The sequence below is a fragment of the Apium graveolens genome, chromosome 4 (genome assembly GCF_009905375.1).
Source record: "Apium graveolens cultivar Ventura chromosome 4, ASM990537v1, whole genome shotgun sequence".
Classification (NCBI taxonomy): Eukaryota; Viridiplantae; Streptophyta; class Magnoliopsida; order Apiales; family Apiaceae; genus Apium; species Apium graveolens.
In genome coordinates this window covers 66,160,200-66,186,032 of record NC_133650.1, presented here as the reverse complement: position 1 = coordinate 66,186,032, position 25,833 = coordinate 66,160,200, and the positions used below count along the sequence as shown (strand labels likewise).

General features: G+C 35.3%; 1 non-coding gene across 1 annotated transcript; it reads right to left on the bottom strand.

Annotated features, from left to right (window-relative positions):
* Positions 1 to 11,812: 11,812 nt before the first annotated feature.
* Positions 11,813 to 11,919, bottom strand: LOC141723132 (small nucleolar RNA R71). The gene has a single exon (XR_012576123.1). It is a non-coding gene; the product is annotated as a small nucleolar RNA R71 (small nucleolar RNA).
* Between the last annotated feature and the right edge of the window lie 13,914 nt (positions 11,920 to 25,833).

Genomic DNA, 25,833 nt, shown 5'->3' with positions numbered 1-25,833 from the left:
AATGGTATTAACCTACTATCGTTGCTTTCATTAAAACTCTTCTGCATTTTATCTGCTTTATGTCATGAATGTACGTCAGGATCAGGAGTGTTCTTCATGAATCATGAACGGTGATCATGTTACCTCCTTAGAAGAATTTGATACGATATGTATGGACTCCGTATAGTTAGCTATTAAGACTTCATGGAAAGCGAATGACTACAGTAGGTCAGTGGTGGGCCATAGTAATGCTCCAATGAGTCTATGAATAATGAGACAATGACAACTGTGAGAGTTGTATTTTAATGAATGTTGAGATTGAGTACCACTAATCGGGTCGTGGTGATGTATAAGTTATCATTGAATAGACTAATTAAGTAGACTATTTACCTATTGAATATTTATTCCTCTTTATCAATAGAGGGTCGTATGACTATACGAGGAAGGTTGCGATGCAAGCATAGAATTCTAGTAACGATGATGTCTAGAATGAGATCCCAGATTCGATTTTCGATATCGAGGGAGTTTTAAAGGTGATTGTGTATAAGCTCAAGGAAGAGCATGGGTCCATAGAATGATGGACGGAATAGCAAAAATATTTAGGCATGTGAAATACGATGCTATAATACTTGATGTTGATATAAATACGTATATGTTTTGTTCTCCTATGACAAACCTCTATAGTTCAGAGGTAGATTCCAAGCCAGATTTTTTATGGCAATATTTTTTACATATATACAATTCTCTTCAGTTCGTTCTTTTCTCTTCTTTTCATTTCATGTAAGCTGAGAAGAACAACCCTTCCAGAAGGGGAGGTATTGCCGAATGACTATCTATCTGTGTGATAGAAGCCTAGTAGGATACCACATGTTGTTTAATTGCTTGTCAAGTACTAAAGGCTGGCCACCTTCTGTACTAACTATGCGATATAATAAGTGTTCATGATCATAGTGATCTCTCAATAAATTCTTTTACTTCTATACGATGGATCAAGCTTTCAAAGATAGAAGCAGCTAGAAAGGAGTAGTATCAGTGCGGTGGTATTCCGAATCTAACGCGTTCGTGATACTAAGGTTGACGCAATTATTAAAAGGTTATAGAATGCTAACGAGCAAAAGTATAACCAGTATAGTATTATGTACGGAAGATAGTAATGACTACGAACTGGAAAAGAATGGGTATTGAGAAGCAAAAGCTATAATGCTAGAAGCTATGATGAGAGTCTGTGCAATAGACTTGAAAGAATTTGAAATGGTCACTTAACACGGATTGAGTTTTCTTACGACAATAGATCATATGTCATTATTGAGATGTCGCCTTATAAGATCCTTGAGGGAAGACAATGTCGATCTCCCTTGAGATATGATGATGTTACAGAGCGCAAGATGCTTAGACCAGCAGTGGTCCAAAGGACCAAGGATATAATAGATTTAATCAGAGGACGGCTGGTAGTAGCCCAAGATGGGCACATGAAGTATGTTGATTTGACACAAAAGGACAAGGAATAGGAAGTAGGGAACCTAGTGTTGCTATAGGTATCCCTTGGAAAGGATGGATGAGGTTCGGAAAGAAAGGAAAGTTAAGCCCACGAATTGTTGGACCCTTTGAGGTATTAAGACGTATTGGGAAGTTAGCATATGAGCTAGTTCTACCCCCGAACATGTAGCAAGTTCATAACGTGTTCCACGTATCAATATTAAGGAAGTATAATTCGGATGCCAGACAAATAGGGGCATATGAGCGCATAGACATGCAACCCGACGTAACCTATATGGAGCAACCAGGAAGGGTTATAGATTGAAAAGGAACAAGTGCTTAGGAGAAGGGTTATCAAACTAGGCAGAGTTTGGTGGTAGGACCACAATGTGGGAAAATTTACTCGAGAGTTAGAAAGTGCAATGCTAAGAGAGTATCCCTATTCATTTTCTATTTGATTCCGGGACGGAATCCTTTTAAGGAGGGGAGACTGTAATAACCCCAATTTTTGGAATTTTTTTAAAACCCTTATGAATAGTGATTTTGCTGATTATGCTGAATAATAAAACTTTTCATACCACACTTTGTAGAGGTTCTTTTATTGTTATTCTGAGATCTTATTAGTACTCTATATGGTATATAAGTGTATGTAAAGATCGTCAGAATCCAAATTCGAACACTTTAATTTTTCCCGAAAATCCACCAGATACCGAAAGAATTGAGTATAAGGTAACAGGATAAAAAGGATTTAAATTCAAGGATTATAAGAGAGGATCATATAAGAAATATAATATACTGAGAAAGGTTTAGGGGAACCCAAGTAATAAGATCCCGGGTATGATCCCTCAAACGATAAACGAGAATGAAAATTAAGCGAACCGTATAACAGATAAGCGGTCATTAACCAAACAATTAAGTAATGATTAGCATAAGAAGATGCTTCCATAACCAAGTGAAGACAAGTGGCAAGAGATGAAGTCACCAAGATGATGTCATGCTTAGTCATACTCCACTCACTTTAAACAACCAAATCCAAATATCCCATTCACTTCATTTTCCACCACAAAAACATTTAACAAAGCAAATACTCTCCCAAGAACACATAGCTCACGGCTTTTTCATTTTTTCAAGGAGAAAAATTCCAAAAATCAAGTTTCTAGCTTTGTTAATTTGCAAGGTAATTACCCAAGGTCCCTTATGATTAGATAAGCATATCCTAGGAGTTTAAGCTTCTATTGCTTCATGAATCTCTTCCAATAAATCAAGGAAGAAGATGATGAATAGTGTTTTCAAGATTACTAACTTTATTTTCTTTGATTTCCTTTAAGATCCAAGCATTCCTAAGCTATCTCAAGGCTTCTCAAGGCTTCTTAAGGCTTCCTAGCTACTCTAATCACTCCAAGGAAGGTATAACACCTCTAAACCCTAACTTTACTTTGAGTATTAAGATGGTTTTGATGGTTATAGTAAATGAGAAGCATGATGCTTGTGTGTTTAGAGTTTGGATTGGATTTGTAGTGATTTGGATGTTGAAATCTTGTTTATAGTTAATGAAACTTAAGTATAGCTAGTAGTTCATGTGTGGGGTTATATAAATTGGAAAATCTTGAGGTTTGGCAACTGATGTAGCAAGGTTTGGATGATTTTTGGTTGTATTGTTGGTTGTGAGTTGAATGGTGGTTGTTTGGGGTGGTTTAAAACTTGGTAATCGCGTAAACATAGCCGTCGTAATGCCCGATTTACTTTAGACTCTTTTTGTTCTTAACATCAGGACCCGTGAATTGACCATTGCCATGATTAGATAGTTCATGTTACGAGCTTCATTTTGATATGTGGTTTGTTTGAATCCGATGTACGGTTTAGGAGAAACGACCGTTTTAAGTAACGGCGCTTCACGACCGAACCATTACCCCTCACCTTACTTTGAAACCTTGGTTAAGGACTTTAAATGACTAATTGGGGTATGAAGCAATTATGTTAAGTGGATTAGGCAGTTGGTAAGGTACTCGCGAAAGAATCGCCTTAAAACTCCTAATGGTTAATTTATTAAAAATGGTGGAGCCGAGGGTACTCGAGCGACTTAAGTGAATCATTAAGCGCCAAAGTGAACGTTAGGGGTCTAATTGGTTAAAATCTAGTTTCTTAAGCGACCGGGGATTAATTCTGACTTATGTTGTTGTTCATAGGTTATCGGACCCACTCTAAGCTTAAGTCTATCCGGGAACACTCAGGCAAGTTTTCTACCCGTTATACTGTTGTTGTGATGTATACATATGTATATACATTATCTTGTGATAGATGCATTATGGTTAATTAGCAAATCTTGCGATATATTGGAGCATGTGATATGTTATATATGCATGTCTGTTTCGTAATCTTGATATATATCTGTTGATTCTAATGCTTATAAGTTGCATAATACATATGCTAGAGTTAAGCAGTAGTTGCGTATACCCTTAGTATAGGGGACCCAAAGGTGAACATTTCCTAAAACCGGGAGTCAATGTTCCCGAGTATATTATATATATTTATATATATATATATAGATATAGTTTTCAAAACTATTAATCGAATAAGGTTTATTCGATAACTTTATTTTTATTAATGAATATTACTTTGAATATTCATTCGAGGACTTATGACTCGATTTATTTTATTTAATGAATATTAATTTAAATATTCATTCAAGGACTTATGATTCGCTTTATTTTATTTAATGAATATTAATTTGAATATTCATTCGAGGACTTATGACTCACTTTATTTTATTTAATGAATAATATTTTGAATATTCATTCGAGGACTTATGACTCCGCTTATTTACTAAATAATATTCTTTATTTTATTAAAGAATAATGTTTCGATAATCAAACTTATTTTCGATTATTCAAATAAAAATTATACTTTCGTATAAGTATATCTTGGGTTATTTAATATCCATTTCAAGTATGAGTTTTAAAACTTCTACTTCAATTATTTTTATATAGATTATTCTTTATGGGAATATTATTTAAATAATAATATTCAGAGATTTTTTTAATATATCGGGACTGATTTATTTCATTAAATCAGCATTACTCCAAACATTCTTAAAAATGTTTTCGAGTCTTCAAAATGATTTTAAAAGTTAGAGTGGATCCCAAAAAAACTCGTTATCAGATTTAAGATCTTCCTTTCGAAGGAGACTTAAATATTCGCTCAAAAATCTTAGGGATCCGGCTCTGTGGTGTATTTTATATTCGCAACGAGGTTACTGTTTTGAGAAAACAATTTGATTACTTGCCTAATGTTCGGGAAGTAAGTCCATCTAATTGAGTCGGCATAAGCGACATGCCAGGGTACGGTCTATGAAGGTGTAAGAGGCTGGGTGACAGTCCATCCACGCGTGAGTGGCCGGGTATCTTTGCCTGATCAGCAAGATATTGGGTTTATGCCAAAATTCTTTTCTTTCCAAATTCATTGGATATTGCAACTCTGTTCATAATTTACATGACAGAGGTTTTCAGGAAATGTATGGGAGATATATATGAATATATATATATCGGGACTTAATGAAGTATCTCGTAACTTCACTTCATTCAATGATATTTCAAAGATTGAATCTATTCAAGTCTTATCTTGTAGTCTCATCAGTGTGATGAACTTCTGAAACTGATGATACCTTGAACGGTGGTAGTTCAAGTAGTATCCGTAAAAGATATAAGTATATTGGAGTATCTTGTAACTTCATCTTTTCAACTTATATCTGGTTAATGATTATCTTATGCATGACAAAGATTTTCACAAAAATGTTGAGACAAGGCTAGATATATGAGATCACCTTGCAACGATATTTTTATACAGTTATAAAATAGAACTCTGTGTATATTATACATGTTAGAGGATTTCGAAGATTATGAAAAGTATATATACTTATATACTGAATATTTTGCGACTTGGTCGTGTTAAGATATCAACTTGGTTCATTTCTTCTTGACCAAGACTTTCATGAGTACTATGAGAATGCTCATATATTGTTAATTATTATAGATATTATTTCGGTGGGCTTATTGCTCACCCTTGCTTTCTTCTTTCATCACACAACAACAGATAGAAAAGATGAACAGGACCAAGCTTCCAATTTGCAAGCGGTTAGGAAACGTTCCGCAGTTTTCTGGAAGCGTTGATGCCGCCGTAGCTGAGGTAGGAGCTACCAATAGGCTAGGTTTTCAACTATTGATGAACCAGACTTATGTATAATATGAATTGTAATAATGACAAGGAATATGTAAATTATTCAGAAACCCTTTTAAGGTGTAACGGTTTATAATTGTGGAATAAAATGACTTGTGTTATTTTTGCTATTCATCTTTGAGACTATAACGGTTTATAATTGTGGAATAAAATGACTTGTGACTGTTAAGATTAAGTATTGATAAGGGAAATGGAACTCGTGACAACCCGAATCCCCGACCCCGGATTTGGGGGTGTTACAGGTTCCGATGAAAGCATGGTATAATAAACATAGTCTTTATACCTAATAAATAATAAAACCTAGTACGAAACAAGAGTAAGGTTCACGAATAAGAAAACTAGCATCCATGTTATAACTTAGAACAAAGATTCACAAGTAAAAATATGTAATAACCGGGAAAATTATGTGAATATTATGTGCTAAATAAATAAATATTATGTGTTTTATAAATTTAAAGTGATCATTGCCATGATATTAGATGTTACAGTTGTTATGTGTGTTTCTTTGCGGGCCAGAAAATTTTTTGATTGATTAATTTATGTTTAAACTGCAATTATATGAACCTATCTGCAATCAGGACGCGTATTTATTAGCGTCTTTATTAAGATACTCGTTTTATTTCAATCTATACGCATTTGAATGCATTTAATTAGGTGTTTTCGGGTTTTTCTGGTAATTTAGGGGTCGTTTTTGTTTTTCAAAAATCAACGGACCGGGACCCCACCGAGACGACAAACCCCACAAAATCCATGTTTTCATTTTTATAAAATTATTCGTATTTCAAATACCCTTTATTTTTGTATTTTTGAATTATTCGCAATTTTCGGGGAATTTTGAAATTAATTTTGTATTTTATCATTTTTAAAATTATTCCCCGTAATTATTATTTTGGAACCTTAATTAATATAATTAGGGGATAAAACACCCTTAATTTATTTTGGGGTATAATTTTTGTATAAATATAAATAGGCCATTATTTCTTTTAGTTTATTTTAATTTCATTAAAACCAAAAATCAAGAATATAATTTTGGGGGTAAAATCTTGTCAAGAACACAAATCCAGTGATATTGGGAGTTCTAGGAATCCTCCGTTGATGCTCTTGTAACCAAAATAATCCTTGTTTCGAGCCCGTTCTATTGATATCAAAATCACGATTTGAGGGTGAGTATTTTGTAAAATCGATTTTTCTAGTTTTGTTGTTGAAATCTTTCTTGAGTTGTGTTGATTTTTGATTGATTCTGATGTTACAGATAGCTTTAGATGATGGTTTACAGTCGATTTGATTATAAACATATATTGTTTGATTCTCGGAATGCTTAAGTCGAGTTCTTCATTTTTTTCTGAACTTTAGATTCAATTGCAGGAAGTATGAATGAGGGTCTGTTAATTTTGATTGTGGGTAATGATTGTGCTGATTCTGAACTTTATTTTGGTGTGTAAAACTCGAATTTTGGTGGAGAAATGGTTGGGTTCGGGTTTTCGCCGGATATTTCCGGGTTCTTGATCGGTTTTGATCGGAAGCCGCGATTCCGGGATATTGGGACCATGTTGAGGTTACTGGGAGATTAAGGAAGGATTTTAGGAAGTTTTAGTGTCAAAAACCGAGTCGTTTTAGAGGCCACCGGCCGGTTTCTGGAATTTTCCAGATTCCGGCGATGTTCTTCGAGTTTTCCGGCGATGTTCGTAACTCTGGCCTCCTGTTGATCTAGTGAGGAAGAAGACTGCTACCTGAAATATGTTTCTGTTAATTTCTTTGTACTTTTATTTCAAAATTCATTTTCTTACTTTTAAAAATCATTTAATTTGTTTTCAAAAATCATTTAATAATTATTTTAAATACAAAAAAATTATTTTCTTAATGATTCTAAATTCCTAAAATTATTTTCTTCTATTATTTTCAAAAATCTAATTTGATTTAATTATTTATAATTTATTTTAGTTAATTATTTATGAATTTATTAATTGAATAAAAATCAATTAAGCAATTAATTTTATTTATAAATAGTTAAATAAATGTAAATTATTTATAATTAACTCAAATAATTTCTAAAAAATATTTTAAGGTTTTAAAAATTATATTTTGGTATTTAAAAATCAAATTAATATTATTATTAATTGATTTATTCCTATTTATTTCTTAATTTATTCATAATAATTAAACCGTTCGTCCGTTTAATACGAAACGAACGCGTATAGACTCAGAAAAATATTGCAGTTTCAATAAAAATACTTTTGAGTCCTAATTCCTTTTCTATTACAATGTCATTTGATTTGTGCATCAGTTTGAGTCGGTATTTGATCGGTAAATACTAATATTGACTTGATTTTAATTCTGAACGCCCTGAGACGTATCCTTTAATGATCTGACTTATGTATTACATGAATTATATGATTACGTGTTATACGAATACCATGATTATGTGCTATGTGATATGCATGCTATCTGTTTACAGTTTTAAAATGCCATGCTAGTTATAAAACGATCGGGTAGATGTCAAGACGTGTAGTACGTCGATTGAGTTTGGTTTCGTCAATTAAGATAGTCCTTTTGTTTATAGAATCGAGTAGCAAGGAGTGCAGTCAAGTGTTAGACGGAGATAGTAGCCAACAGTTATAAGCAGAGTTATAGTAAGAGGTTATCGAGCATACCAGGCAAGTACCCCTAACTTCACTTATCGTTCAAGTGATGTTTAATTCGAATCATATTATGCAAATATTATATCTTCATTTATCGTGCAATTGATATTGACTCTAACTATATTCTTTCAATTTCCATACTATTCTAAGTTTAGAATAGTTAAATGTTGTATATTTCGCTAAAAATTACTCTATACAGTGGAACATTGAATTGAGATTAGCGAATAACTAATTGTTCTAGTTATTTCGCCATCGATTGTTGAGATAGCTCTGGACCATGAGAAATAGGGAGTTATATGGTTATGGATGTCCTTTGATTCAGCTCCTTTGATCAAAATGTTTTATGGATTGGATGAATGCGTAAGTGACCGGGACGGACGGTCCAGCGGAGGGCTATTTCTATGTGTTATATGAAATATTATGACACTATTTTTGCCACAGGCAGGTATATTGCCTTTTTATTTGAGTACTCATATTTTAGGGACATGTTTCTATGAATCATGACCTTGCGTTATCACACGGGCTGATCAGCATGTGATACTACGTCCGTCAGAGTTAGATTCCAATCTAAAAATTATCGTTTATTGTTGATAGCTTGTGAAGCTTTTATTATTGATCAAATATTACTGATTTTATCCTGTTGTTCAGTTATTATCCATGTGGTTTATCATTTCAAGCACATTTTATACTGCTTGCTGAGCATTTCTTTCGCTCATACTTGTTTATCAATCTAATCTTTGAGCTAAGCCAGAGCAGGCTTGAGATCCAGCTTTGATCAGAAGTCGAGTGCTTGTAAATAGTTGGTGTGTATTCCAGGTAGACTATTTTGGGACGCTTGGATAGTCTTGAGGTTTGTAATAAAATTTGAATAAGTTGTTAAACTAATTAGACTTATGGTTTGTAATCACAGTTGGTTTGTATTAGTGCATGTTCCATACTATAACCTGTGATCGATCCAGTGCATGCAAGGGGTTATATTTATTATATTATTCCGCTATGATTATTTTATTATAGTTTAGTAGCAAGTGTCCCCCAAATCTAGACCCCGGGTTTGGAGGGCATCACCAAATAAGATCATCTTCATTGAATCATGCTAACACGGTCTTCTTACGGCTCTCCTTGTGCTCTAATGTATCCGTCTCTAGAAAACGTCCTTTATTTTATTATATATAACAACCCATTCAAGATAGAAGACCTCTAATTATAAATCAACTAGAATCAGGATTCTGGGATCCCGACCCGGTGCGGCCGCGCGCTTCATCTGGGCGGGCGTGCTGGCTCTCTGACAAATGGGCGCGGCCGCGCGCTAGACCAGCGCGGGCGCGCCATGTTTCTGGAAAAACTTCTGAATTTATTTAATTCCTGCTGTAATCGAGTTGGCTTTTGTTGAGTGGCATTTATGACACTTTATTATGCTCCGTAAAGCTTTGAATTGGTGTATTTGTACTCAAGTTATTGGTATTTTAATATGTTTTTTAGTGTTTTTGCATTTTCAGGCATTTTTCAGGTAATCAGGTGAATTAGCATTGTTTTTGTGCTAATTTGGTGTCAGGAAGGTGTTGGAATAAAGCTAGTGGAAGACCAGCTCAAATCAAGAAGGAAAAAGAAGAAGTCAAAGTTTTGATCAGTGAGCCAGTGCGCCCGAGCTGTCAAAGCGCGCGACTGTGCCCAAACATCAGAAACCCAGCGCGGCCGCGCCGTGTCGGGATAGAAGAATCTTGATTCTACTTGGCTTTTGAGAGAAAGACTTCTACTTTGCAAGGGGCTGCTATATAAACAATTTAAAGCTCATTTTTTAGAGGATATCAAGCCAAAGACATATAAGAGATAAGGAGAAGACGGCAAGAGACCTATAGCACAATTCAACAAAGGCGAAGATGATCTAGTTTATTCTTGTGAAACTTTGTTTTGAGTTGTAATCTTGGATGCTCGTTTCTTATTTTGTTGAACCTATACTCTTGTGTTAACTTGTTTTATTATTCGTTATAAAGACTACTTTTATTATACCATGCTTTCATCAGAACCCACGTTGATGATTAGTCAGATTATGGGCTAATCGTTATCGTGGGGTTCTAGCAGATTTATTTATGGATTTCTTTAGTTGATTTGATTCGATACCTTAGTGTCTGGTGATTGTATGATAACCAAGTATTGGTTGTGAGTATTCCTCTTATGAGCGTTACGAACGTATAAGATAGTGTGTTAATCTTTAATGAAGCGAAAATGAATTTAAGGATTTAGAACTTGCCATGCTAGCATAGGTTCATGTAATTGTTATGCAGGATTCGTGGGTAATTTTAACCATCTTACTTGGCCTATGTAATCAAGATAGATAACTTGTGCTTAAACCGTTATGTTATAAAATTCTATAGACATATAGGGTCTCAATATAATTGGTGTCTATTCAGCTTCTATATCTTTTGTGGATATCTGGTAGTATGGTATTCATGCAACAAAAGTTGGCGTTTATCAGTTTCGTGTTGTCTGATTATTGTCATCATCATTGCATGCTAAGGTTAAGAACGAAAAGGCTATTGAATGAAGTACTTAATGAAGTTAGAATCCCATGTTTGTCATATATTAATTCAATCATTCTTATTCCCTTAGTAATAATTGTTAGTTTAATTATTAGTTATAACCAACCTCAAATTGTTATTCATCTTAGCATTGAATAATAATCGTACATTGTTGCTTAAGTGCATAAATTATTAAGTTAACCTAAACCAGTCCCTGTGGGAATGAATCTGATTTATATCTTATACTACTTGCGAACGCGTATACTTGCGTGTAATTTTAGCGCGTGTTTAGTGACTAACAATTTTTTGACGTCGCTGCCAGGGACTCGGTGTTAATTTTTAGTTTATATGTTTTCCATCAGTGGTCGTTAAAGTTCATTGACTCGGACATTGTTACTTATCTGTTTCCTTGTCTTATTTCAGGTACTCTAGCGAGGGTATATGCATACGCGTTCGCGGTCCCGTAAGAGAACTCTGGATAAAGCCGAGGAAGAAGTTGTGGTGGTTCGAAGGGAAGTTTTTAAAGAAGAAAAGAAAGTAGAAGAATAAGAGAAAGTCGAGGAACCAGTTTTAGTAGTGATGGGAGATCAAGCAGAAATTCCTAAGGTTTTGATAGACTATTCTCAGCCTAAGATCAATGACATTCAGTCAAGCATCATCAGGCTAGCCACTAGGGCTAACACTTTTGAGATCAAGTCAAGCACGATTCAGATGATACAAAACTCAGTTCGGTTTGGGGGTTCTCCTACTGAAGACCCCAACATGCACATCAGGGATTTCATCGAGATTTGCGACACGTTCAAGTTCAATAATGTGATTGAAGATGCTCTCAAGCTGCGACTCTTCCCATTCTCTCTGAGGGATAAAGCTAAGTGCTGGTTACATTCTTTAACAGCAGGGTCTATCACTACTTGGGAAGATCTTGCTCAAAAGTTTCTCACTAAATTCTTCCTTATGCTAAAGACTGCTGCAATCAGGAATGCTCTTACTCAGTTTGCTCAACAAACTAGAGAATCTCTGTGTGAGGCTTGGGATCGATATAAGGAGATGCTAAGGAAGTTCCCACACCATGGCATGCCTGATTGGATGATTATAAACTGTTTCTATAATGGATTGGGTGCTACTTCTAGACCCATGATCGATGCAGCATCAGGAGGAGTCTTGTGGGCTAAGAGCTATGACGAAGCTTATGAATTGATCGAACTGATGGTTGCTAATGAATACCAGAATCCTTCTCAGAGACTGATTCAGGGAAAAGTAGCCAGAATTCTAAAGTTGGATGCAGCAACTGCTATAGCTGCCCAACTTAAGGCTTTAACAATAAAGGTGGACACTCTGGCTAATTATGGAGTTAATCAAATCTCTAGTGTCTCTGAGCTTTGTGTTGGTGCCCATGAGACTGATCAGTGCGCAATTTCTAGTGAATCAGCTCAGTTCGTGAGCAACTCTCTGTTAGTGTTTGTGCCCTAGAGACAACACTATGATGTTTTAGTTTAATACATTAGGATTATTAATGTTTATGTTCTATCGATTATTCCTTTTATAATTTATTAATTCTTAATTTACTGCGATATAAATGTTAGATTAATAAATATCCTTGGAATATGATATGCAATTCTATATCTCTAAGTACGTGACTTAGAAATGAGATTATGAGAATAGTATCAATATTCGTAAAGGTCCCTAGTCGAGTATTATTATTAAGGGACAATAATAATACATTAAGACTCGTATGTTTGTTGACTGATGATCACATCTCATTGATCATAGGTATAGTGATACTAAAGTCAAAGACACAGGCAGATGTATATGTACATGGTGCTGGACAGACCCAATGTGAGATTCTACTTGTCTGTTGTGTCATAAGTAATTCTTACAGTGATAATGATGTAATGGTCCTTAGACCTGAAGTCATAATATTTCTATATGAGAATTAATATACATTGATTCCATTAAAAGTTATCCTTGGCCGGGTAATGATGAAAGTGGACATTGGGTATATTATGGATCGTATGAGAAATATGAATGATCTAGATGGGATTTAACCCTCTATTTTAGGAGTGATATTATTGGCCTCTTGTGTGAGCTAGACTATGAAATGTGTGGCCACGCTCAAATGTTGATTTGATATGATAGTCTACTCATTGATCAAGGAAACTTGGATTAAACTATGATGAGGATGACACATTACATGCCTCTAGTTTAATCTATAATATTTGGTTAAAGGGATTATATTACATTGTACATTATTCACAAAAGGTTTAATCGATAACTAATTCAATTATTATTACTTGGGTAGCAATGATGTATTACTAGATGCCGCTCATTATTTATGATTTTAAATTAGATTTAAAATTCACTTCCAACGTAATAATAACCTATAGGGTCACACACTAAGAATGCTTGAAGTATTATTTAATTTAAATTGGATTTAAATTATATTAAAGTAATTTGAATTATTTATAATATTAATTAAGTATGGATAAATATTGATATTCGAATGTAGTGATATTAATTATGAAATTTATTTGTTAAATAATTAAGTGAGACTTAATTATAATACAAATAGGAATTTTGAATTAATAATAACTCCTAATTAGTTAAGAGTTTTAATTTATTTTTCTATTGTCTATATAATATCTCTTGTGTGGCTGATTTTGTAAGAAAGACTTTTACTAAAACCCTAGCCACCAAGGGAGAAGATGAAGAGAGCAAGAAGAAACGAGTTTGTGCTAGTACACATTCAATCCTTGAGTTCAAGCATTCGTGTGGATACCGATAGAGCGTAGATCGCGAGAGCGGAATGTGTGGTGATTGAACAAGCTATGGATCTCCATTAGTCAACCAACTGGTAAAGCTTCTTAAGGTAAACAATCTGATCTACGAATTAAATATATGTTTTTCGCATGGATCCTGCGGTGGGTTTCAAAAATTCTGATTTTTTACGTTTTTAATTACTGTTTCCGTTGCGTTTATGTGCTCGAAACCCATCAATGACATCAGAGCTACTTGCGAAAAGTATTTAATTCATTTATGTGTTTACTGGTTTTATGATGATAACATGTATACAATATTCCATGACTGTTATGTATGCGATTTTGTATGTTTTACATATTGTTATGTTTATATATGCATATATATGTGTTAGATATATTTGTGATGTCATGTCTAATATGTTGTGTTTAGTTTCAGAACTTAATATCAGGACTTACTGGAAATCAGAACTTACTGAAGTCAGAACTTATATCAAAACTTAAGGCCGTCAAGATTTATATCAGAACTTAAATGCGGTTACTTCAGATAAGGAATGCAGCTGATTTACAGGAGAGGATCTGGACTAAAACAAAAGAAGATATGCATGAAGAGTTGGACAGCTAGAAGACTTGTAGAAGATAATATCTGATTGATTATATTCCATATCAATTAGAAAATATCTTGTAACAGTGTACTATATAAACACAGCTTAGGGTTTACACTATAAGTGTTATCAATCACAAGAACATTATTAATTGTAACCTAGTAGCTCTTAGTGATATTGTTCATCACAGAGAGAGTAGTTTAACCTACTTTGTAACAGAGCTTATTATATTGAATAAACTTGATTATTGTTACATACTTGTGTTCTAAATCGATTTGATTGTATAAACACTATATTCAACCCCCTTCTATAGTGTTGTGTGACCTAACAAGTGGTATCAGAGCCTCTCTGTTGATTTACAAACAGTGAGATCCAGTTTACAATCATGTTTGAAGAAACACAAACTCCACCTAAGCCCACTAAAACTCAAGATACTCAAAATAATCAAACCCACAGTCGATATGAGAGTATTAGGGTTCCCATACTGAGAGCATCTGAGTATCCTATGTGGAAGGTAAAGATGGTTATGTTTCTGGAAGCCACAGATTCAGAATACCTTGATAGAATTAATGATGGACCATATAAGCCTACCAAGCTTTCTGTTGCAGTTGTTGATAAACCAGCAAAGATGATACCAAAGGAGAAAGGTGATTACACAACTGAAGACATCTCATCTATTGCCAATGATGCAAGGGTGAGGCATCTGCTGCATAGTGCAATTGACAATGTCATGTCAAACAGGGTAATTGGATGCAAGACTGTAAAGGAGATATGGGATGCTTTGGAGACAATATGCCAGCGAACTGAAGCAATCAAAAAGAACAGGAAGACTATACTTACACAAGAGTATGAGCACTTTGACTCAAAAGCTGATGAGTCACTAACTGATTTATATGACAGGTTTGCCAAACTCTTGAACGATCTGTCACTGGTGGACATAGAATATGATCTTGAAGATTCAAATCTAAAATTCCTTTTAGCTCTTCCTGAAAATTGAGATTTGAAGTCTACTAACATAAGAGACAACTATGACCTTGTTGAAACTACTCTTGATGAAATTTATGGTATGCTCAAGACTCATGAACTTGAGATGGATCAAAGGAGCAAAAGGCATGGAAGAAATTTAAAGACAGTTGCTCTTAAAGCTGAGGAGGAATCTCCTAAAGTGGTTTTCTCAAAGAGGGGCAAAGGAAAGGCTCTAATCATACAGTCTAATTCAGAGTCATCATATTATGATGATGATGATTCAGAATCTGAAAATTTATCTGAAGTGTAATATCCGGGATATATCGTGTAATTATTTTGCTATTATATAATTATTATGTGTGTTCAGTATCCATTCTGTGAGCTAATTGTTAAGTGTTATCTGTACTTGAATATTCAAAAATAATATTAATTGAGTATTTTAATTTTTATATGTCCAAAATAAAATATAGATAATTGTCATATCTTCCTAATTATTTTTAAGTTGGTTTATGGATTTATAAGAATCATCTGAAATTTCTAAAATCTTTTTTCGGGTAATTAAAATCTATTTTATAAAAACGGGAACCAACCGACGTCAACCGTTGTTACATTTTTGGAACCCGAAACTCTTTCGAGAACTCCTTCATAACCTAATTGTAATATTCCGAGCATTTTCCATGTTTCGACTTTTTCGATCCGGCTTACGGTTTGTCCTGCGCGGGTCCCGGCGCAATATTTTCGATACAATATTCGTTTCGGTAAATCAATAAAACCCGTATTTTTGATAAACGGGAGCTTTTTATTAAACTATCCCAATTATCACTTCGTAGTACGTGTAACTAGGCGCTAAGACTAAGACCGCAGTACAAATTGTACTGATTTGGATAATTATCCCGAAAACCGATACCGTTTGGATTAGTTTTTACAAATAAACGTACCGTTTTATATTCGGAATGATCCAACGGGATACTAATTTTCCGTAATTATAAATAGCCTTTTACCGTATTTTATTTCGTATCAAAATCAATTGCAGACAGATAATTATATAATTTTCAGAGAAAACCCCTAATTTCCTAAATCTGTTCTAAGAATCAAACAAGCATTTGGAGGTGTTATTGAATTCGGTTTGGAAAGCTCGAGTAACCAATCTGAAGGTCTTGAAGAGCTCTACCAGAATCTGTAATCCATACACTACAGAAATCAAGGTTATTTTTTAAAAAATTTATTTATTTTCGAATTTATTTTATTAAAAATATGAATTTTTGTTCGGATGACTGTTTGTATGATTTGATGATTGCATGTTGTAGAGCTTGTTTTCCTGATGATTTTTATATGTCATACGTCTGATTTGGAGTTCAATAACATGCTCAAATTTGAGTTTGATTTTCGAATTTTAAAATTAGGGTTTATAACTCGTATGAATGTTCTTAATTGAAATTTGGGGGTTTCTTATTCTGTGATAGATTGATGTTATGTTATAGTGGGTTGTGTTCTCTGTGAAATTTGCAATCTAGTCGTATAAGTTTCATGAACCAACGAGGTCTGTAGAGAAGGGAGTTGTGTTTTGAAGTTTTCCGATGTTCGCCAGAAACTGGAAAATTTCACGGCCAAATTCCGGCCAACTCAGGGATTGTTAGGTTGTTTTGATTGCATGGTTGTGTTCCTGCTAACCTGTAGATGTGATCTGGAGGTGTTGGTGGGGTGAGGACGCCGGGAACGTGTTCTCCGGCCATCCCCGACTGTTTTCCGGCGACCCCTGGAAAATTACAGTTTAGTACCTATAGTTTTGAAAACGATGCAGTTTGGTCCCTGTAGTTTCCAGACTTTGCAAAAATTGGATTTCTGTTTTAAAAATGTTTAAAAATCATATTTCCTATTTATTTTTATTATAAAAAAATTCGTTTTTAATTTCTGAAAATTCTAAAAATTATTATTTTAATTCTGAAAATTATTTTTAATTCACAAATAAATCTAAATTAATTAGTTAATTAATTTCAGTTAATTTCTAATTGATTAATTGGTCAATTAATTCGAAAATTAATTGATTAATTAATTTAATTAATTATTAATTGATTTTAATTAATTATTTAATTAGATTTAATTATTTAAAAATGATTTAAAAATTCTGAAAAATAGTTTCGAGCTTTAAAATATTATTCTAAATTATTTCCAAAGCTCGATAATTATTCTAAAATTATTTCGGAGCCAGAATTGGCCAACCGAACCCTGTTTATTAACCCAAAATTGATCCAACGACCCGTTTTAATTCCGAAAAATATTTTAAAAATCATTTTAAATACCAGAAAGCCTATTTCTGACCCGAGACTTCTTTATAAATAATATATCATTGACTACGTGATGTATTATGTGCTATATGTGACTTGTTAATTGACTATCGGTCTATATATTCGGTGTTTACTTGATTATTGCATAACTTTCAATCCGTTAATCGGATTTGGGTAAAACGAAGGGTAGATTGAAGTATGTGTTGAATAGAATTCCATGAGTAAATTATTGATAGATGCTTATGATATGTGAGCAGAAGAGGCAAGACGTAGGAAAGGGAAACAGATAGTTGAGGAGTAAGACGATTGTGATTGAAAGCGAGTGCAGTGTAGTAAGCTAATATCAGGCAAGTATTCCGAACTTTTTCGAAATATTGTAATACATGATAGTCTTGTTGATATTGCAAGTGCTTTGAAGCACTGAAACCTAAACCCTGATTCCAGTTATTGTGCTTGAGCCATGAACCTTATTCTTTCTAGACCATTGATTGTTGTATACCTAAACACAAATCTCAAGTATACGATACTACTCCACAAATACATGCAAACAAAATCCCAAACACTGAACTAAATTACTTGTACATTCAATCATTGCATCCTATGCATTGAAAGCCCAAATCTTTGAAACCCTGAAATGTTGATTCCTTTGTTATCCAATTCTTTAATTACCCAGCATCCAAGCTTTTAAATTGCCTTATTGATCCTTACAAGGATTGAAACCCTTTCATTGTTAAACATTTATTGTTGTTAATGATTTCGGTTATTGTTTATTATTGCATATTCTGTTATTATGTTAGAATTGGATTGTTTCTATAAAATTGTGGACCAGATTCGTGGTCAGACCATATAATGGTCAAGTTAGGCCAATGTGTGCCTTGGATCCAGTAGTTAGAGCAATGTTGTGTGCCTTGCTCGGGGTTAGTGCGTGACTGATCAGCAGCCTAACCTTGGTTTTTAAATTAAAAGTATAATATCCAATTCTAAATCATAATCTATTGTTCTATTGTTCACTTGATATCATAATCATATTCACCTGATGATCGTTATTCTCAGTTTTGTCATTGTGACTTGCTGAGCTAGTTAGCTCATTTGTGCAATGTTGTTTATATTCTTTCCAGTTAAAAAGGAACCAGTTGGTAAAGAGGATCCCCAGTCCAGTGCGAGAGCTAGGGGTTCAGGTTGAGAAAGCTGAGCTAGTAGGCTTCTTTTGGGATAATTTAAGTTTGTAAAAGTTGTAATAAAGTTTAGTACTCAGTTTGAGTTTGAATGATTGGGATTTGAACGGTTTGTAATACATTAGTGTGTTTGGCTTGTGTGCATACTTTAACCTGTTGCGATCTGTGGTAGTTGGTAAGTAGGGTCACTGCATATATTGTTGTTATTATTATTATCTTTATTATTGTTATAAGCAGGTTATAAAGAAGGTGTGTGTGTGGACCCCAAACTTCTGACCCGGGTTTGGAGGGCGCCACAGGTTTGGTATCAGAGCTACAGGTTATAAGTCACTGACACAAGCCTAGGTTGACGGGAATGGGTAGAGGGATAGGATTAGAAGTAAGGTATAGGATGATAGAACGTCGAGAGGTTGAGTGTTATGGTATAACCGGTATTAGTATAGTTTGCGTCATGGTACGAGATTCTTATATTACGATATGATTTCTGATAGCAGAGATGGCCGACTATTTTATTCCCGTATCAGCTGATCACTCAGAGCATTCAGTTGGAGCACCAGCATCGGATCCACGTCCTGTTATTCCACGAGCATTGGCTATTCTACCTCCACCGGTGTTGCAGCCCGTACCATTGCAGGCTATTCCACCTCCAGGCATGAGGCAACCTGTTAGAGGACCCCCACCTGCTGATTCAGGCTTTACTAGTCATTCAGTCACAGGAGTACCTTTCCAGTTCTCTTCCTATCCTGTCCCATATCATCAGTTTGAGGCTTGCCTTATGGAGCAGCGATTCCTACAGGGTCAGATCCAGGAGTTATTGCATATCATGCGTACCAGAGAGATGGGGAGTGGTGAGAGGCGACTTAGGGAGAGGCTCCAGGCGTTTCACAGAGCAGCTGCTGTGAGGATTGCTGAGGCTACACATGAGGACATCACCCCTGATTTCCTAGTGGAGTGGGCTAAGTGGGTTCTAGAGGAGCTTGAGGAGATAGGAGGTCCAGATTTGCCATGAGCTAGAGATTCAGAGATGGAGATGCTGAGCAGTGTTGTTATTATTATGTAGTATGTACAGTAGTGTGTAGTGTGTATCAGTAGACTTTTGAGTTGTATTTATAGACTAGCGATGCTGACTAGTGAGTAGGTTGTTGTACCCTTTTTGCTTTTACTTTCGAAGCGTCTTTACGCTTGTACTACCTAAAACTTTTGATCTATATATCAGTACTTTTTTTCCTTTCCAACACTGTCATTTACTTTATTGCACCTGTTTTACTTTACCTTATTTATTGCACCAGTATACCCTGTGATACCATGTACCCTGTTTTCCATAACTGTTTATATTCTGTAAAGAAGCTTGCAATTTACTTAGTTACAACTGTTTTCAAAAAAAGATATTCCTATTTTACAAAACTTTTCTTTTATACAAAGATTTGATTCAAAAGCTAAATAAATTGATTGATTCTTTACAGAAAATGCCTCCCAGAAGAAATACCCGCACCAACACCCAGAATGAAGAAACCAACAACAACAACAATAACAACCAAGATGATACTAACCAGAATGTGAACCCAGGACCCATGGACCCAGCAATAGCCCAGATTCTTCAAATCTTGGCCCAACAAACAGTTCACCTGGCACAACAACAGCAGAGACAGACCAATCCCCAGGTAACTTTCAAAACTTTTCAGGTAGTAAACCCACCAGAATTCAAGGGTTCCTTAGAGCCAATTGAAGCAAATGTGTGGTTAAAGGAAATAGAGAAGGCATTTGGCTTAGTAAAAGTGAAAGAGGAGCAGAAGGTTGAATTTGCAAGTTACTATCTGAAGAATGAGGCCACCTATTGGTGGGAGATGGTGAAGACATTGGAAAGCACAGATGTTATTACTTGGGAAAGGTTTAAGGAATTGTTTTTAGAAAAGTATTTTCCTCAGTTTGTTCAGGATCAAATAGAGCTGAAGTTTTTAGAATTAAAGCAAGGGAACATGTCGGTAACAGATTATGAGGGGAAGTTTGAGGAATTGTTAAGGTATGTGCCGTCGTATGTTGATACTGATAGAAAGAAAGCTAAGAGATTCCAGCAAGGCTTGAAGCCATGGATCAGAGGGAAGGTAGCTATTTTTGAATTGGATACCTATGCAGGAGTAGTACAGAAGGCTATGATCGCAGAAACAGAGAGTGAGATGTTCCAGAAGGAAAAGGAAAGCAAGAAAAGGAAAGTTGAGGGAAGTGAGGGTCAGTCACAACCAGGGAAGTTTCCAAACTTTAAGAAGGGCAAGTTCCAGTCAGGGAGAAATTTTAATTTTAGGAGACAAAATACAGGAGACGGAGGACAGAGCAACCGTCCAGTTAATGTGAATCAGCCGAATCAGTTGAGATTAACTTTTCCGGATTGTCAAGTTTGTGGAAAGAAGCATGGAGGAGTTTGTAATAAGTTGAATGTGGTATGTTTTAGATGCAACCAGAAAGGGCACTATTTGAGGGAGTGCCGAAATCAGCCAGCTAGAGAGCCAACAAATAAGGATCAGCCTATCCGGAATCCAGCAGTGAAGGTTCCAGCCATTGGATTTACATGCTTCAAATGTGGAAAGCCAGGACATATGGCCAGGGATTGCAAGACATCAGCCCCAGTCAGTAATGCCTTGAGGATCATAGGATCTACCCCAACAGTGAATGAGACTCCGAGGGCTAGAGTTTTTGACATGTCGGTGAAGGATGCTATCTAGGATACTGATGTTGTGGCAGGTACACTTAATGTTAATTCTTTATGTGCCAAAGTGTTAATACATTCGGGAGTAACTCGATCATTTGTTTCACAAGATTTTGTTAGCAAGTTAAATTGTCCAGTTGGGTATTTAAATGAAATAATGACTGTGGAGTTAACAAATCAAGAACGTGTAACTGTGAATCAAGTTTGTGGAAATTGTGAGATTGAGATTTCTGGTAATAAGTTTTGTGTAGATTTCATACCGTTTAAGTTAGGAGAATTTGACGTTATATTAGGGATGGATTGGTTATCTAAGCATGATGCTCAGATAGATTATCGAAATAAGAAGGTAATGGTGAAAATGCCAGACGAAAAGATAGTAACGTTCAAGGGACAGAAGCAGGTAAAGAAGTTCTTAACGATGATTCAAGCCAAGAAGTTACTATGACAAGGATGTGAGCATTTCGTAGCATATGTGATCGACAGAAGTCAGGAGCCAGCAAAACTTGAAGATATTCCAGTTGTAAAGGAATTTCCAGATGTGTTTCCCGACGAATTACCAGGACTTCCTCCAGATAGAGAAATTGAATTTGCAATCGACTTAGCACCTGGAACCGAACCAGTATCCAAGGCCCCGTATAGAATGGTGCCCGTTGAGATGAAAGAGTTAGCAAAGCAATTATAAGAGCTGTTAGATAATCGAGTAATCAGACCCAGCATATCCCCGTGGGGTGCACCGGTATTATTTGTCAAGAAGAAGGATGGAAGCATGAGACTGTGCATCGACTATAGGGAGCTCAACAAGTTGACGATCAAGAACAAGTATCCGTTGCCAAGAATTGATGACTTGTTTGACCAATTGAAGGGAGCCAAGTATTTCTCCAAAATCGATTTAAGATCCGGATATCATCAACTGAAGATCAAACCAGAAAATATACCAAAGACAGCTTTCAGAACAAGGTATGGACATTATGAATTTCTAGTAATGTCTTTTGGATTGACCAACGCCCCAGCAGCGTTTATGGACCTGATGAACAGAATTTTCAAGGAATATTTGGACAAGTTCGTTATAGTATTTATAGACGATATTTTGATCTATTCAAAGACGGAGGAGGATTATGCAGAACATTTAAGGACAACTTTGGAGATTTTAAGGAAAAAGAAGTTATATGCTAAATTGTCGAAGTGTGAGTTTTGGCTACAGAAAGTTCAGTTCTTAGGACATATAGTCAGTAATGAAAGGGATCAAAGTGGACCCGGCAAAGATCGAGGCAATTACGAATTGGGAAAGACCGAGAACACCCACTGAGGTAAGAAGTTTCTTGGGATTGGCCGGATATTATCGACGATTCGTTCAGAATTTCTGAAGAATTGCAACACCATTGACAAAGCTTACACAAAAGAATAAAAAGTTTATATAGAATGCCAAGTGCGAAGAAAGTTTTCAGGAATTGAAGTGGAGATTAATCACATCACCTATTTTGTCACTTCCAGACGATCAAGGGAATTTCGTAATTTATAGCGATCCTTCTTACAAAGGATTAGGATGTGTTCTTATGCAGCACGACAAGGTGATTGCGTATGCGTCAAGGCAATTGAAACCACACGAACAGAAGTACCCTACTCATGATTTGGAATTAGCAGCTATAGTTTTCGCCTTGAAGATTTGGAGACATTATTTGAATGGAGAAAAGTGTGAGATTTTCACGGATCACAAAAGTTTAAAATATACATTTACCCAGAAGGAACTTAATATGAGACAAAGGAGATGGTTAGAATTGATCTAGGATTATGATTGCTCGATTAATTATTATCCCGGTAAGGCGAACGTTGTAGCAGATGCGTTAAGTCGGAAGGAAAGGTTAAATGTGTTATCCGTACCTGAGGAGATATATAAAGAATTTCAAAAATTGGAATTGGAGATTACAATTTGCAAGCCTGAGGAAGCAAAAGTGTACGGTATGATTTTCCAACCGGAGTTATTGGAGAAAATAAAGAAATGCCAGAAAGAGGTAATGGATCAAGATATAAATAGTTTGGTAGGTGAGGAATTATGCACGCAACAAGATGATCAAGGTATTCTTAGGTTTTCTTCAAGAATATGGATTCCACCAGTGACGGAGCTGAAAACTGAAATTTTACAAGAGGCACATAGTTCAAGATATTCCATCCATCCAGGGAGTACCAAAATGTATAGAGATTTAAAGAAGAATTATTGGTGGCCAGATATGAAGAGGGAAATTGCGGAATGGGTTAGCAAATGTTATACCTGTCAGAGAGTTAAAGCAGAGCATCAGAGACCAAGCGGATTGCTACAGCCATTGGAGATTCCAGAGTGGAAGTGGGAACATATTACCATGGATTTCATAGTTGGATTACCAAGGACAAGAGCTAATCATGATGCCATTTGGATTATAGTGGATAGACTTACCAAGTCAGCTCATTTTCTGCCTATAAATGAAAGATTTTCGCTCGACAAGTTAGTTCATATGTACTTGAAAGAGATCGTGGTTCGTCATGGAGTTCCTGTGTCTATTATATATGATCGAGATCCAAGATTTAATTCAAGATTTTGGAAGAGTTTTCAAGAATGTTTGGGAAGAAGACTGAATATGAGTACGGCCTATCACCCCCAAACGGATGGCCAAAGTGAAAGAACGATCCAGACAATCGAGGACATGCTACGTGTTTGTGCTATTGATTTTAAAGGAAGTTGGGACGAGCATTTACCCCTGGTAGAGTTTGCTTATAACAACAGTTATCACCCCAGCATTGGGATGCCACCTTATGAAGCCCTTTATGGACGCAAATGTAGATCTCCAGTATATTGGGACGAAGTAGGAGAACGCAAAATACTCGGACCCGAATTGGTAGAGCAGATAAAGGAAGTTGTTAAAATTATCCAGAAAAGATTAATAGCTGCACAAGATCGTCAGAGGAAATATGCAGACCAGTCAAAAAAAGACATGGAATTTGAAGAAGGAAGCTTGGTATTATTGAAAGTATCACCGTGGAAAGGACTAACGAGGTTTGGGAAGAAAGGGAAGCTAAACCCAAGATATGTCGGACCTTTTGAAATCCTAAAGCGTATTAGCAAGGTAGCTTACGAATTGGCGTTACCTCCGCACATGGAGCACATTCACAATGTTTTTCACATATCAATGCTTAAGAAATATAATCCATACTCCAGGCATGTAATAGAATATGAGCCAATAGAGCTTCAAGCAGATTTGTCATATATAGAGAGCCCGGTAGAAGTTCTAGAAGAGAGAGAGAAAGTATTGAGAAATAAAGTGGTAAAGTTATTAAGAGTATTATGGAGAAACCCAAAGGTTGAAGAGTCAACCTGGGAGTTAGAAAGTGATATGAGAGAAAAGTACCCTCATTTGTTTTCTTAGGAGATTCTGAGGACAGAATCCTTTTAAGGGGGAAGGATGTAATATCCGGGATATATCGTATAATTATTTTGCTATTATATAATTATTATGTGTGTTCAGTATCTATTCTGTGAGCTAATTGTTAAGTGTTATCTGTACTTGAATATTCAAAAATAATATTAATTGAGTATTTTAATTTTTATATGTCCAAAATAAAATATAGATAATTGTCATATCTTCCTAATTATTTTTATGTTGGTTTATGGATTTATAAGAATCATCTGAAATTTCTAAAATCTTTTTTCGGGTAATTAAAATCTATTTTATAAAAACGGGAACCAACCGACGTCAACCGTTGTTACATTTTTGGAACCCGAAACTCTTTCGAGAACTCCTTCCTAACTTAATTGTAATATTCCGAGCATTTTCCATGTTTCGACTTTTTCGATCCGGCGTACGGTTTGTCCTGCGCGGGTCCCGGCGCAACATTTTTGATACAATATTTGTTTCGGTAAATCAATAAAACCCGTATTTTCGATAAACGGGAGCTTTTAATTAAACTATCCCAATTATCACTTCATAGTACGTGTAACTAGGCGCTGAGACCAAGACCGCAGTATAAATTGTACTGATTTGGATAATTATCCCGAAAACCGATACCGTTTGGATCAGTTTTTACAAATAAACGTACCGTTTTATATCCGGAATGATCCAACGGGATACTAATTTTCCGTAATTATAAATAGCCTTTTACCGTATTTTATTTCGTATCAAAATCAATTACAGACAGATAATTATATAATTTTCAGAGAAAAACCCTAATTTCCTAAAACTGTTCTAAGAATCAAACAAGCATTTGGAGGTGTTATTGAATTCGGTTTGGAAAGCTCGAGTAACCAATCTGAAGGTCTTGAAGAGCTCTACCAGATTCTGTAATCCATACACGTGCAGAAATCAAGGTTATTTTTCTAAAAAATTATTTATTTTCGAATTTATTTTATTAAAAATATGAATTTTTGTTCGGATGATTGTTTTTATGATTTGATGATTGCATGTTGTAGAGCTTGTTTTCCTGATGATTTTCATATGTCATACGTCTGATTTGGAGTTCAATAACATGCTCAAATTTGA